General features: G+C 43.4%; 1 pseudogene; it reads right to left on the bottom strand.

Moving 5' to 3' along the window:
- Positions 1-4,481: 4,481 nt before the first annotated feature.
- On the bottom strand, positions 4,482-4,781 carry LOC109568234 (peptidyl-prolyl cis-trans isomerase A pseudogene; annotated as a pseudogene).
- Positions 4,782-13,948: the final 9,167 nt, after the last annotated feature.

Raw genomic sequence — 13,948 nt, 5'->3', positions numbered from 1 at the left:
GTGTTCTTGCCTGGAGAATCCCAGGGACAGGGGAGCCTGGTGGGCTGCCGTCTATGGGGTCGCACAGAGTCGGACACGACTGAAGTGACTTAGCAGCAGCAGCAGGTAGGCTGCAGTCCATGGGGTTGCTATGAGTTGGGCACTACTGAGTGACTTCACTTTAACTTTTCACTTTCATGCATTGAAGAAGGAAATGGCAACCCACTCCAGTATTCCTGCCTGGAAAATCCCAGGGACAGGGAAGCCTAGTGGGCTGCCATCTATGGGGTCGCGCAGAGTTGGACAGGACTGAAGCGACTTAGCAGCAGCAGCAGCAGGTCAATTCATATTGCTGCAAATGGCATTATTCCATTCTTTTTAATATCTGAGTAATGTTCCATTGTATATATGTGTCAGGTGACTTCTTTTAAACCACACCTGTGGTGATGTTCAAGGATCCTAAATTCCACAATGAAAGGTTTGTGAGCACAGTGCTGTTAACCACTGTGGAAACTTGAGTCCCTGGTAATTGAAATTGACAATGATGTCAGCACTTGTTTTTTAAGAGTCACTGCCAAATCATTCTGCCTGATTTCCAGCACGGAGCAGTCTTGCATTAATTAGGATATCGTCGTTCTGTGATGTGAGTCACTAACTTACTTTCTGCTTTTGGAACATTCATCCAGTTTGTTTCATGATTTTGTTGGCTGGAAAATATTATTCTCCTCATTTTGAAAAATGGAGACAAAAGGCTGAGCCACAGGTTGCTTTTCTGGCCCATTGTGATATCCTGACAAATCGCATTCTTTGTTCTTTTTCTTGTATGCCTCTGGTCTATAAGGTCCTCAAGAACATGGATTTTCTATTTTCTTGTTTTCTTCAAAATCCAGCACACAGAAATCTAACAATAAATGTTGGGTAAATTTTTTTAAAAAGAGGGAGAAGAAGTGGAGTGAGAAGACAAAATGACATCAGAAGGTAGAACTTCTCCACGTGAGAATTATGGAATGCTGCCACAGTTACAAGTGTAGACTAAGCCATCATCAAGACTGAGTGTCTTCATGGTCCTTGTACTCCTAGCACTGCCATTAGACATAGAACTTAAACCTATCTCAGAAAGATTCAGTGCAAGTATAGTGATTCAATAATAACAATAAAGTTAACCGTCAATTGTATAACTAATTACGATTTATTTCTATGACTTTGTGAAATTTCTCATATAAATGTAATAGATACAAATTACTCCATGACCCTAAGACTCAAGAAATGTCACATTTATTTTTATGACTAAATGAATATAAATAGGCAACGGTTAGCCCTAGTTGGACATGTCTCCAGTTTCAGTTATTGATTTAGGGTTCTCAATTCCTCCCTCTTGAGGTCGTACAACGTTTCTAGGGTATATATAATTCAGGGGAGAAATGGGCAAGGGCCTCTGGTCTTTAGCTTAATGTGTTTGCTGAAGGCAAGCTCATAATTGAAGCTCCTTCATCTTCTCAAAGGAAAGTGACTCCTTTAGTGTGAGGCCAAGGGAGAGTCTCAGACATTAATCACAGCCTGTAAAGTCACAGAGGCTGGTGTTGGGGTGTCAGACGCATATCTACTCTGCTAGAGGCCCTTCTACCGCCTGTTTGAGGTGGGCCCTGGGTCTATCAAGCTACTCATTGGACAACTTCTACTCCAAATTTCAAATGATGGAGTGATTTTAAGGGACATCTCTCTCACCCTTTCTGTGATCAAGGGCTGTTACTTACACACTAACCTCCTCATCAGAAGTCCTTGAGTGATGTTTATTCTTCTTGATATCCTGTAACTTAAATACCACGAAGTAAAGTTAACATTACTTAAATACTATGATATAAAGTCAATACATCTTATGTTTCAAGATAATGGGATAAAAGAGAGAAGAAAACCTCAAACGTATATGTACATATTCATAACAAAACAAGGAGCAAATACTCATGAAAATTACAGTTCTCATTTTGAAATTGGTCACTTCTACTATTCATTCTGTATTCTTTTTACCTTCAGCAAGCACCTCAGTTGGTCATGGTTCTTTGAAGGTGGAGTGACCCAAACCTTCATTCTCAATGGTTCTGGGCCAGTGGTAGTCTTGCCTGGATTTGGCTGTTGTAGTTTTCCATTGACCTTAATCACTAAGAGAATTCCCAGGGGATCTTCTCTGTTCCTAACATACTCTTCCCCACCTCCATTGTAGAGTAGTAATCCCCTTTCCTCTTGGTGGCTAGGATCAGTCACACCAACCAGCACACTGACTCCCTTCTTTGCCTGGTTCAGAGGCACAAAAAGCCCAAAGTGATGGGGCGGCAGTATTAACTTCCAGTTCAATAAAATCATCATTGTATCCCCTGGTGGAAGCATTCTTCCCTTTAGAATGAATATCTACAGGCCATCAGAGCCTAAGGCCATGGGAACAGGAAGCAAACATTTGGCCAGTGGGTCATTAGCAGTAAGAATGAGTGGTGCTACGCCCATTTCCACCCCTTGATTCCTGGACCCTTGCATCCTGGCTATGGGACAGCTAATATATCGGATGCTGATTCTGAGCGCACACAGTCTTCTGGAGAACCTCACCTACAAGTTACTGCCACCTAGCTGGTGCTATAACTGAGTCTTCGAAAGGCACTTTCACTGTGTACGGGACTGCTTGGCCCTATCACATATACACCACTTCCATTTGGTGCTGGAGTGCTGCTGTGCATGCCCAGCTTGATGGCTTAATGGGTCAGATAACCCTCAGTTCACAATGGGCAGCTCAGGTTGCCTGGTAACTTGGTCCGTGGTTAAGCACTGAGTCTCTCTGAAGGCCCAATACAGCTGGCTGAGATCTATTCATCAAAAGGAGAGCAGTTATCTGCAGAGGATGGCAGGGATTGGCTCGAAAATCCTAAGGAACTGCACCAACATTCACCTGTAGGGCCCCAAAGAGCCTCCTACCTGAAATGTCAGTAGGAGACCATTGGATCTGCCAGTTCATGTGGTCTTAGTGGCAGGGCAGCTGGCACAGTGGCCTGGGCCTTTTGCAGAGGCATCTGGGCCCCATTCAAAACTAAAATGTTTTGGGGTCATTTGATAAGTGGGCTGGAATAACACACTCAGATGAGGGGAATATTGTTGCCTCCAAAAATCCAAAGAGCCCCACGAGACATTGTGCCTGTTTTCTGGTTGTAGGAGGGATCAGATGCAACCACCTATCCTTCGCCTTAGAATAGATAAGCTATACCATTAGACCCTTAAGAATTTCACTGCCGCGGAAGGCCCTTGAACTTTTGTCTAATTTGTTTCTTACCCTCTGACACATAAATGTCTTACTCACAAGTCTTAAAGTAGTTGCTACTTCTTGCTCACTAGGTCCCATCAGCATAATTTCATCAATACCATGAGCCAGTGTGTATCTTGAGGAAGAGGGGTCCCTGTGAATTAGATTATGGCTTAGGGCAGGAGAGTTGATAGGACCCTGAAGAGGGACAGTGAAGGTATATTGATACCTTGGCAGATGAAAGCAAATTGCTTTTGGTGGGCCTTATGGACAGGAATGGAGGAAAAAGCATTTGCTAGATCAATAGTTACCATCTGAGTTGCCAGAGAAGCCACTAGCTACCAGGGGATGTGTTAATTAGCACAAGCAGTGAAACCACATCTCTTACAGCAGCTGCAATTGGAGTCATCAGCTGGCTAACTTTACGATAATCAACTGGTACTGCCCAAGACCTGTTTATCTTCAGTTCTTGTCAAATAGGTGAGGGAGATGGGATTGTGGTGGAAATTATTACCCTCTTATCGTTCAAGTCCTTGATGGTGGCACTAATTTCTACAATCTCTCTAGTAATGTGGCACTGCTTTCAGCTTACTATTTTCTTAGGTAGAGGCAGTCTTAGTGGCTTCCACTTGGCGTTTCCCACTATTAAAGCTCACAGATCAGGGAACCAATGTGAGAATTCTGCTAGCATATAAGTATATCTATTCCAGTTATGCATTCCAGAACTCAGGAAATAACCGAGGATACGTTCAGGACCCACTGGGCCTGCTGTGAGACAGACCTGAGCTAACACTCAGTCAATCACCTGACTTTCATAAGCTCATATTCTGACTGGTGGACCACAGTAACATTTTGGATCTCTTGGAATTAGTGTCAGTTCAGAGCCAGTGTCTAGATCCTACAAGTTCTGATTACTTCCTTTTCCTAATGCATAGTAGCCCTGATAAAACTGTAGGTTCCTTTGGGGAAGACTGGGAGAAAGATTAACAGTACACCTTTTAGCAGTGCACTGGAGTCCTTGCTTTCTTTTTTTGTTAAGTTTTTATTTCATAATCATAAACTTTGCAATCCAGCTGGAACCCAAAGAAAATATGGAACCCAAAGAACTGCAGTGGGAGCACAAAGACCGTAGGATATTTCAAGCAGATGGGGGTGAAGGTGTGCTCTCCTGAGCTACAGAAGGAGTGGTCTGGCGATTAAGATAAAACACAAGTGAAATTTATTAGCTTTGTCCACGGTCTGCAATGGTGATTTTCTTGTTGGTCTTGCCATTCCTGGATCAAAACACTCCATGGCTTTCACAACATTCATGCTGTCTTTCACCTTGTCAAAGATCACGTGCTTGCCATCCGACCATTCAGTCCTGGCAGGGCAAACGAAAAACTGGGAGCCGTTTATGTCGCCATGGACAAGATGCCAGGACTCATATGTCCAGGACGAAATTCTCATCATTAAATTTCTCCCCATGGATGGACTTGCCACCAGTGCCATTATGGCATGTGAAGTCGTCACCTTGACACATAAATCCTGGAATTATTCTGTGAAATCAGGAACCTTTATAACTAGTACCCAGAGCACAAAAGTTTTCTGCTGTCTTCGGAAATTTGTCTGCAAACAACTCCAGTCTGTTAACATAGCTTTAAGGATTGGATGAGCAATCACTTCTTGGTTTCCAGGTCCCTTACCTCTAAGGAGACACCATCTAAGGGCTTGCCATTGACGGCAATGGGTTGACCATGGCTGACTGGCGTGAGAGGCTCTGGAGCAACATCTGTCAGACTTATGGGGCTCCTTTCTTAACAGGACTGGCCTCTCCTTCATTCAAGGGGTTCTGGGTCTGTGTACTGGCTCAAGTCTTAGAGCTGATTAAAGGGCTATGACCCTCTGTTTTTATGATTCAGGTTAGACTTGCTTACTTGACCTAAAACTGCTCTGCTTATACAGATCAAGTAAGAATTTAGGAGGCTTCTTTAGGGGGGCTTCCCTAGCGGCTCACATGGTAAAAAAAAATCTGCCTGCAAGGCCAGAGACCTGGGTTTGATCCCTGGGTCAGGAAGATCTTCTGGAGAAGGGAATGGTTACCCATTCCAGTATTCTTGCCTGGAGAATTCCATGGACAGAGGAACCTGGCGGGCTGCTCTGTTTTAATTAGGGTTCTCCAGAGAAACAGAAATAGAGCAGTGTGTCCAGATGGAGAGAGGGTCTTCAGCACCTCCTGGAGCTGCCTGTGGCCTGCACATGACCTGGATGTTGGGCGTGAGGGCGTCCACACAGGGCCTGCTGTGGGCAAATGCAGTGGCCTTACAGCAGAGATAGGGTGGGGCCAGGGCCTGTGGGAGCCAGAGGGCCAGATGGAGGATGGGCAGAAACTCAGAGGGGCCAGTCACTGAGGAAAGCCATGGGGGAGGCCAAGTCAGCGGGGAGGGGCCCCCTGCCCTGAATGGGCTGACAAAGAAGAGACTGCGAGTTTATCAGTGGCAGGATGCTAGCGACAGACACCAGCTGAACAATCAGGAACCGCTCAAGCCAAAGATTCCCGGAGGGGTTCAGAAGAGCCAGTCTGCAGCTGGTCCAGAGAGCAGCAGGTCAGTCCTCAGACCCAGTCACCAGATCTCCATGAGGTCACTGGGCTGCCTGGAGCACCTAGCCTTCTGGAGAGGATCGGGGAAGAAGTATAAAGGCAGAGGCTGAGCATCACCTAAGGAACTAAGTGTATTGCGTTGGATTAAAGCTCAAGACAGAGATTTTGTTATTGTTTTCTCACAAACTAGCCAGTGGGACCAAATCAAATCAAATGCAGAGCAAAAAAAACACATGCATTTCCTCTGCATATATGAGACGCAGCGTGAGTACTTCTGTGGTCCCTCTACGCCTATGACTTTTCTCTCAGCAACTGAAATCCTCTAAGCCGTCATCAGGCACATCCGCATTGGCTGGGGGAGGAGGAAGCACTGTGGTGGGAACTTGAGCACCGCCTTCACCTCTGGGGGCCCTTCTTTTCTCATTTGTAAGATGACAGGGGGGGTTCAGATGTTCTGTAATTTTTTTTTTCCACCTCCAAGATTCTCTAACCAAATAGGAAACGAAAAACATGTTCATGGGACTCTGCGGACTATGCTAGTGCTTTTCAAACCTTCCCTCCAGTTCTCTAGTGGCAGAGGAGAGAGAGCATGCATCTCTCAGGATTGTCCTGAATATGGCTTAGAGCATCCCACTGAGGTGTTTCCAGAAAGTTCCACAAAGTCTTGTGCTTTATCTCTCAAATTGTACGTAAATGTTATGTGATGCTTTGTAATATATTTGCACTTGTTATGAACAGCGCTTTAAGTTGACCAGGACTGCTGAACTGGTATCTCTTCTGCCTTTATATTTTTGTCCTGTGGCTTCAGTTACTCCCTAGTGCACTGCTCAGACCCTGGGGAACACTTGTTAGAATCCCAGCATGGGAGCACCATGAGGATAGAATTAGGCTAGCACATTTTCCAACATAGAAGGTCAAGTCCTAGATCTAGTGAACAGAAAGAAAATCTTCCCCACCCCTCCAGTGATAGCTTCAGTCTCTTCATGTAAAATCAGTTCAGTTCAGTCACTCAGTCATGTCTCACTCACTCTTTGACCCCATGGACTGTAGCACGCCAGGCTTCCCTGTCCATCACCAATGGTCCCTGAACATCACTCATGTAAAATAGAGATTCCTAATCAGAACTATCATAAGATATCACCTCTCACCCATTAGCATGACTACCATCAAAAGAACAGAAAATAACAAGTGTTGTCAAGGATGTGAAGACATTGGAAGTCTTGTGCACTCTTGGTGGGAATGAAAAAGGAAGCAGCCACTATGGAAAGTATTATGGAGGTTCCTCTAAAAGCTCAAAATGGAACTACCATGAGTTCCAGCAATCCCATCTCTAAATTTATATCCCAAAATACTCAAAGCACAGCCTTAAAGAGATATTTACACATCGGTGTTCATTGCAACGTTATTCATGATAGCCAAGAGATGGAAACAACCCTGATGTCTATTGACATACAAATGGATAAAGAAAATTTAGTGCACGCATTTTGTAACCTTAAAAAGGATGGAAACCCTATCATATGTATGACACGGTTAACCTTGAGGATATTATGCTAAGTGTAATAAGCCAGTAGAGAAGGGACAAATACATGATTCCACTTATGCGAAGCACCTAGAGTAGTCAAAATCACAGAAAGAGAAAGAAAAAAGGTGCTTGCCAAGGGCCAATGGGAGGAGGAAGGAGGAATTAGGAGGGTGTAGAGTTTTAGTGTTAGATTTAAAAGCTCTAGAGATTTGTTTCACAACAGAAGTTGTACTTCTATACACTTAAACATGGTTAAGATGTCAAATTTAAGTTATATGTTTTTGACCACATTAAAAGAAATAGTGACCTCATTTAGATGGTCAGGTTTCCTTTGAAAAAGAACAAGGCAAGATACTGGCCCACTAAATGTCAAGGTGAAATTTTCTTACAGCCCAAACCTGCTTCCTGCCCCAACTCCCTCCTTCCCAATGAAGCCAGAGGATGGATCTTCGCATTGCTTGCTCCCCAAAGGTTATAAGCATGTGTGTGCCATCAGTGGAGGCCAGGTTAATGACTTGTGCAAAATTTACTGCCAGTTTGCCATTTCCATTTTCCAATTTCCTTACTTTTGTTAATAAAATTCGAATCACTTTAAAAGATATCGAGGTTAAGTAAGACTGCATCAAATCTTCCAGAATTCTTTTGGATAGTGTCAATGCCTTTATTGGTGACATCAGGGAATAAATGGGTACACCCACCTACACATACACACACACACACCAATACTCACATTCACTCTCTTGTGCCCTTTTCAACTGCCCCAATCTCACCCCACAGCAAACATGATGAATTCACATCCTGAGGCGGGTGTACCACCAACAAAATCTGACCGGAGGAAACAATTTCAATTCAATCAGAGGCCTCCTGCGGTTGAAGTTTACAGGGAGTGCTGCCAAATCTCACTCTCTTGGCGGACAAACTGTGCAGACTTTGGGCCTGCTGGGAGGGTGAGGCATTTCTTACTTTCAAAAGAGGGTCGATCCAAGATGTTTGTATTATTTCAATACTGTTTTTCCTATGGAGCCGGGGGTTGGCGGGGTGGGGGTGGGAAGTTCTTTCCTTGTTCCTGATATTTTCCAGAGATCAAAATGAAAACACAATGCTCTGAGAGTAATCAGCAAGCCTTCAGAAGAATTGCATGTACTTTTGATTTCTATAAAATCCCCACAACACTTCTGTTACCGTTCATTCTGTGCAGAGGTACACAGCCCAGCCAGAGGCTTAGATCCCAGCACAGATATCAGCTTCCTAGTCCTTCCGCATTTTTAGCAGGTATTTTGGAGGATTGTTAACACCAGGAAGTGTTTTTCCTGGATCATTTGCATTTGCTTTTCTACTGGATGTGGTCCCGAAGAGTTAATAGCATTCAGTTGCTACTCTTTGGGACATTTCTGTGTGAGATCGACAACGTGGACCCGGACACATTTATAAGACATTAGTCATACAACCTTCCACTTACTCAAACAGCAACTATTAATTTCTGCTGTGGTCCAGGCATCATGCCTAGTACTGAGTGCACACACAGAACAGAAAACTCTCAGTGAGCTTCCAGTCTAGGTGGGGAGATGGACAAGCAGAAAATGACAATACAGGGTGGAAAATGCCTAGAGACGTTATGTCTGTTAGGTTTTCCTTGGTAGCAAGGAATAGAGTGCCTCTTCAATCTCTCATATAAGGACAACAGGAATCACAGGCACCAGGAACAGCTTTACCTGCAGGCCTCTGGGAAGTTAGCATGCTGTGTGAAAATGGGAAAGAGGTGCAGGAGCCCAGGCAGCTCTCGTAATCGTTGGCGTGACTCAGTTTCTCTCTGCGTCTCCCTCTTCTCATTTTACTCGTATATTCTTTCTCTACCATATGACTCCTACTTATGCATCATGGCTGCTTACTGATAACGTCCTCTGGATGCCTCAGGAGATCTGAACACTGTCTTCTTTCAGCTTCTTCCCCTTGATACCAAGTGTCCAATCTGGTGGTGTTCCGTGTCTAATAAAATCACCTTATCTCTACGGGGCAAAGTTTTTATTCTAGCTCACTCACAGACCACCTTTATATAGAATCTCCTTGATCTGAGGTTTCTGTGGTCCTGTCCACTGTGGACAAGGGACAGGGCATCAAGCATGATTAGCTTCATGTGAGAGGCACACGGGGCAGCTTGCTATAGGGAGTTCCTGGGCAAGCAGTTAGAGGGGCTGTCATCAAAGCAGTCACTGTAGGTATGGTAACCGCAAAACCTAAAATCTAGAATAGATACACATTTTTTTAAAATAAGAGAAAGGAATTTGACCATAACACTAAAGAGTCATATACAACAACCCCTGTGTACATACATGCTCATTTTAAGTTGATGATCTCTTAAGTTCAAATGGATTCCAACAACCCTGCATTTTTTATTCCCTTCCACCCTATCTTTAATGTTTTTGACTTATTTTACATCTTTTCCTGTTTTGTGCTTAACTACTTTATTGTGGATATAGATGACTTAACACCTTTCTACTAGCTTTATAAGGGGTTGATCTACTACCTTCACCATATTTTCGCCTTTACCAAAGAGACTTTTCCTTTCATAATTTTCATATTTCTAGATGTGGTCTTGTCTTTATTGCTTGGTGGAGTCCTTTTAACGTTTGTTGTTAAGCTGGTTTAGTAGGGCTGATTTCTTTTATCTTTTGATTGCCTATAAAAATTTTTATCTCTCCTTCAAATCTGAATGATGGCTCTGACAGGTAGAATATTCTTGGTTTTTAGGTTTTCTTTCATCACTTTGACTATATTGTTTTGCTCCTTTCTCTCCTTATTGCTAACAAGTCAGCAGAGAGTCTTATGTGGGTTCTCTTGTATATAACTAGTTGCTTTTCCTTTGTTACTTGAGAGAATAAAGATTTTCTCTTTATCTTTAATTTTTGGCATTTTACTTATAATATGTCTTGATGGGACTCTCTGTGCTTCCTAGACCCGGATGTCTGTTTCCTTTCCCAGGTTAGGGACGTCTTCAGCTATTATTTCTTCGAGTGAATTCTCTGCCTCTTTCCCTCTCTCTTCTCCTTTTGGTACCCCTATAATGTGAATGCTAGGTTGCTTCATGTTATTTCAGAGGTCTCTCACACTACCCTCACTTTTAAAAATTCTTTTTTCTGTTCAGCTTGGGTGATTTCCACTACTCTTTCAATTCATTCCACTGTACTAGCTAATCTACTTGATAGTCGATTTCTTCAAATGTATTTTTTATTTCACATATTGTATTCTTCAGCTCTGTTTGGCTCTTCTCTATATTTTCTAACTTCTTGTTAAACTCTCACTGTGTTCATCCATTCTCCTGAGTTCACTGACCATCTTTATTACCTAGGACTTTGTTGGGTAGATGGCTTATCTCTACTTTGCTTAGTTCTTCTGGGTTTGTCTCATTTCTTTGTTTGGAATATATTCCTGTGTCTCCTCATTTTGCCTAATTCTCTGTTATTCCCATGAATTGGGTAGGTCAGTTATGTTTCTTTTTTTTCCTATCTTGGAGAAGTGGCTTTATGAAGGAGACATCCTGTCCCAGCGCCACACTCCCCTCTGGTCATCAGAATGAGATGTTCTCGGGGTTCCTTATATGCAGACTGCGTGGGCCCTTCTGTTGTGGTGGAGCTAACTACTATGCTGAAAGGCAGGGCTGGCCTCCAGTCCTATTGGCTGCCAGGCCCTGCCTTGAATGGTAGCTGCTGGCCTGCTGGCCGACGGGGTCATGTTCCAGCATGGCTGGCTATGTGGCCTGAGGGTCCTGTGGCTGGCCTGCTGGTGGGTGGGCAAGCCTCCAGTGCTAATAGGGTGGAGAGAGGACTCCAAAATGGTATTTGCCAGTCCCAGTATCCTTGTGGTAGAGCGAGCTTCTCAAATTTCTGATGCCAGTACGTATGTTCCCAGAGTGAGCTCCAGTTGTCTCCTGCTGCTCTAGAAGGCTCTCCAAGATTAGCAAAGGGGTCTGACCCAGGCTCCTTTCAATTTACTGGCTCTGCATTGGGTCTCAGATCATGTGAGATTGTGTGTGTGTGTCCTACAAGAGTGGAATATTTGTTTCCTACAGACCTCCAGATCTTCTGTATGTAAGCCCTGCTAGCCTTCAAGGCCACAGATTCCGGGGGTTTCTTCCTGGTGCAGGACCCCAGGACTGGGGAACCTGACATAGGGTTTGGATCCTTTGTACTTTGGTTAGAACCTCTACAATTATGATTATCCTATTTATACATTGTCTACCTTGGCTTTGTGGATCTTGACTATACTGCTTCTCTGCCCCTCCTACCTAGCTTGTTCTGGTTCCTTCTTCTCTTTTTTTTAATTAATTAATTAATTTTTGACTGTGCTAGGTCTTCACTGATGTGTGTGGGTTTTCTTTAGTTGGGTGAGTGGGAGATACTCTTTTTTTAAGTTTATTTTTTTAATTGGAGGAAAATTGCTTTATAATATTGTGTTGGTTTCTGCCATACAACAGTGCAAATCAGCCATAATTATACATATATCACTTCCCTCTTGAGCCTCTCTCCCCTCACCCTACTAGGTCATCACAGAGCACCAGAAGACCTAAATAGACATTTCTCCAAAGAAGACATACAAATGGCAAATAAACACATGAAAAGATGCTCAACATCACTAATTATTAGAGAAAAGCAAATCAAAACTACAATGAGGGAGCTACTCTTCATTGCAGTGCACAGGCTTCTCATTGCAGTGGGAAAATAAAAATGCTTAGAATAAATATGCAACATAGACCTTCAAAGAACATGGCTTTTCCAATGGTCCCCTTGATGGTTAAGTTTGATTTTTCATGTTGGAGCATTACAGGGGCAATTGCGAGTCAGAGAATAAACTTGATGCATCTTACTGAAGCTTTCGTTTTATTAGAAACTGTGGGAGAATTTTATATTCATACAAACATGAGTGTATGATAGCATAGGCTGAAAAACAGTCAAGATTTTTAAAGACATGAAGTTGAACTTGAATTTCATGCTAGTGGACGGGTTCTTTGTGGAAAAGATCCCGTAGATTCCTTATTAGGAGCCATGGGAAACTCTGTGAATAATGTCAAGATTTCTATCTAGAATCGTAATCCTCTCCCTTGTTAGTTTTTAAGTAATATTTTCTTCTTTATCAAGTACAGCCTGTGTGAATATATGACATTTAATAACATGCCAGATTCTCCAGGCTTCCCAGGCAGTGCTAGTGGTAAAGAACCCACCTGCCCAGTGCAAGAGACATAAGAGACATGGGTTTGATCCTTGGGTCGAGAAGATCCCCTGGAGAAGGAAATAGCAACCCACTCTAGTATTCTTTCCTGGAGAATCCCCTAGACAGAGGAGTCTGGTGGGTTACAGTGCATGGGGTCACAAAGAGTTGGACATAACTGAAGCAACTTAGCATTCACACAGATTCTCCAGGGCTTCTTGATTCATAGACGCAGAGGAAGAATAACAATCACGGGATTAACCCCAGCATGCTTGTTGCATATCTATGACGTGCTTGGTTAAGTGTATTTTCTAAATATGGTTTCTTTTTTATTTGCCTTGCTAAGATAAATGGGAAGGAAGTGGGAGAGACAGGGATGGAGGAAAATGGAAATGGCAAAGCTATTTTCAATGTTTAAAAAAGGATGGGGTTGTGAGAAGAGAGTGCATTCAAGAAGCAAAGCTTAGCACTAGGCATGTTGGCTCTCATGCAGTCCAGTTAGGCTGCCCAGGGGCAATGGCTTGACAATCACCAAGGTGAGTAAACACAGAGAACTCCCGGATCCAAGCCCAGGTTCATGACATCACCCCACACCTTTAGTCCCTCCTCCAGCTCAAGTTCTTAGCTCAGCAATCACGCAATTGGCAACAAAATACAAAGAACAACTGGAAAGGGAAATGAGAAGTTATTACTAGCTTCAGTTTTCTTTGGGGGAAATAATGTAGGTTTTTCTTATGTATGAGAGAAGGCCCAGATTACAGGGTGAATCCTGTTAGGACATGCAGACTCTGCAACAATACCAGGTAGTCACTTCAGGTGGTTTCCTCTCCAGCTATGAAGGCATGAGTATCAAATGGCATTTGAGAGACAACAAAGCTTTGTATAAATGTTAGTCCTCCGGGCTGTTGAGATGCATTCTAGAATATGAAGCCTCATAAATAGCTAGTTTGGAAACCCCTGCCCTGCTCTCTGCTTGATCCCTGGTGTTATACCCTTAAAGCTGGGTCAGCTTGACTCTTTGAACCTTGTGAAATTGTAAATATCTCTGGGAAGGGTGTTAACTTTTCTGCATCACTGTGTGGTTGTGAAAGAAGAGAGTGGAACATGGCAGCTGATCTTAGTTCTAGTTACAGCTCTGCTGCTGGAGTTCTGTGACCAAGGGCGTAGCAATCTTTCAATTTCCATGACCTCATCTGTACACACAGAGACTGAACTAGATGATCTCTAATGTTCCCTTCAGGTTCCACTTTCTATGAGTCAAGGAGGTAAGGCAGTGTGAGCAGGAACTTCAGAATGGGGATCTGAGTGAGCAAGGGGGATTCCGCCCTCAGGGCAAAGGGCCCCAAATGGAAAGGCAGGCACCCAAATGCCAGATTTGGCTGTA

This window comes from Bos indicus, chromosome 14, assembly GCF_029378745.1.
Source record: "Bos indicus isolate NIAB-ARS_2022 breed Sahiwal x Tharparkar chromosome 14, NIAB-ARS_B.indTharparkar_mat_pri_1.0, whole genome shotgun sequence".
Lineage (NCBI taxonomy): Eukaryota > Metazoa > Chordata > Mammalia > Artiodactyla > Bovidae > Bos > Bos indicus.
The sequence above is the reverse complement of the archived record's forward strand: the minus strand, read 5'-3'. Positions and strand labels throughout refer to the sequence as shown.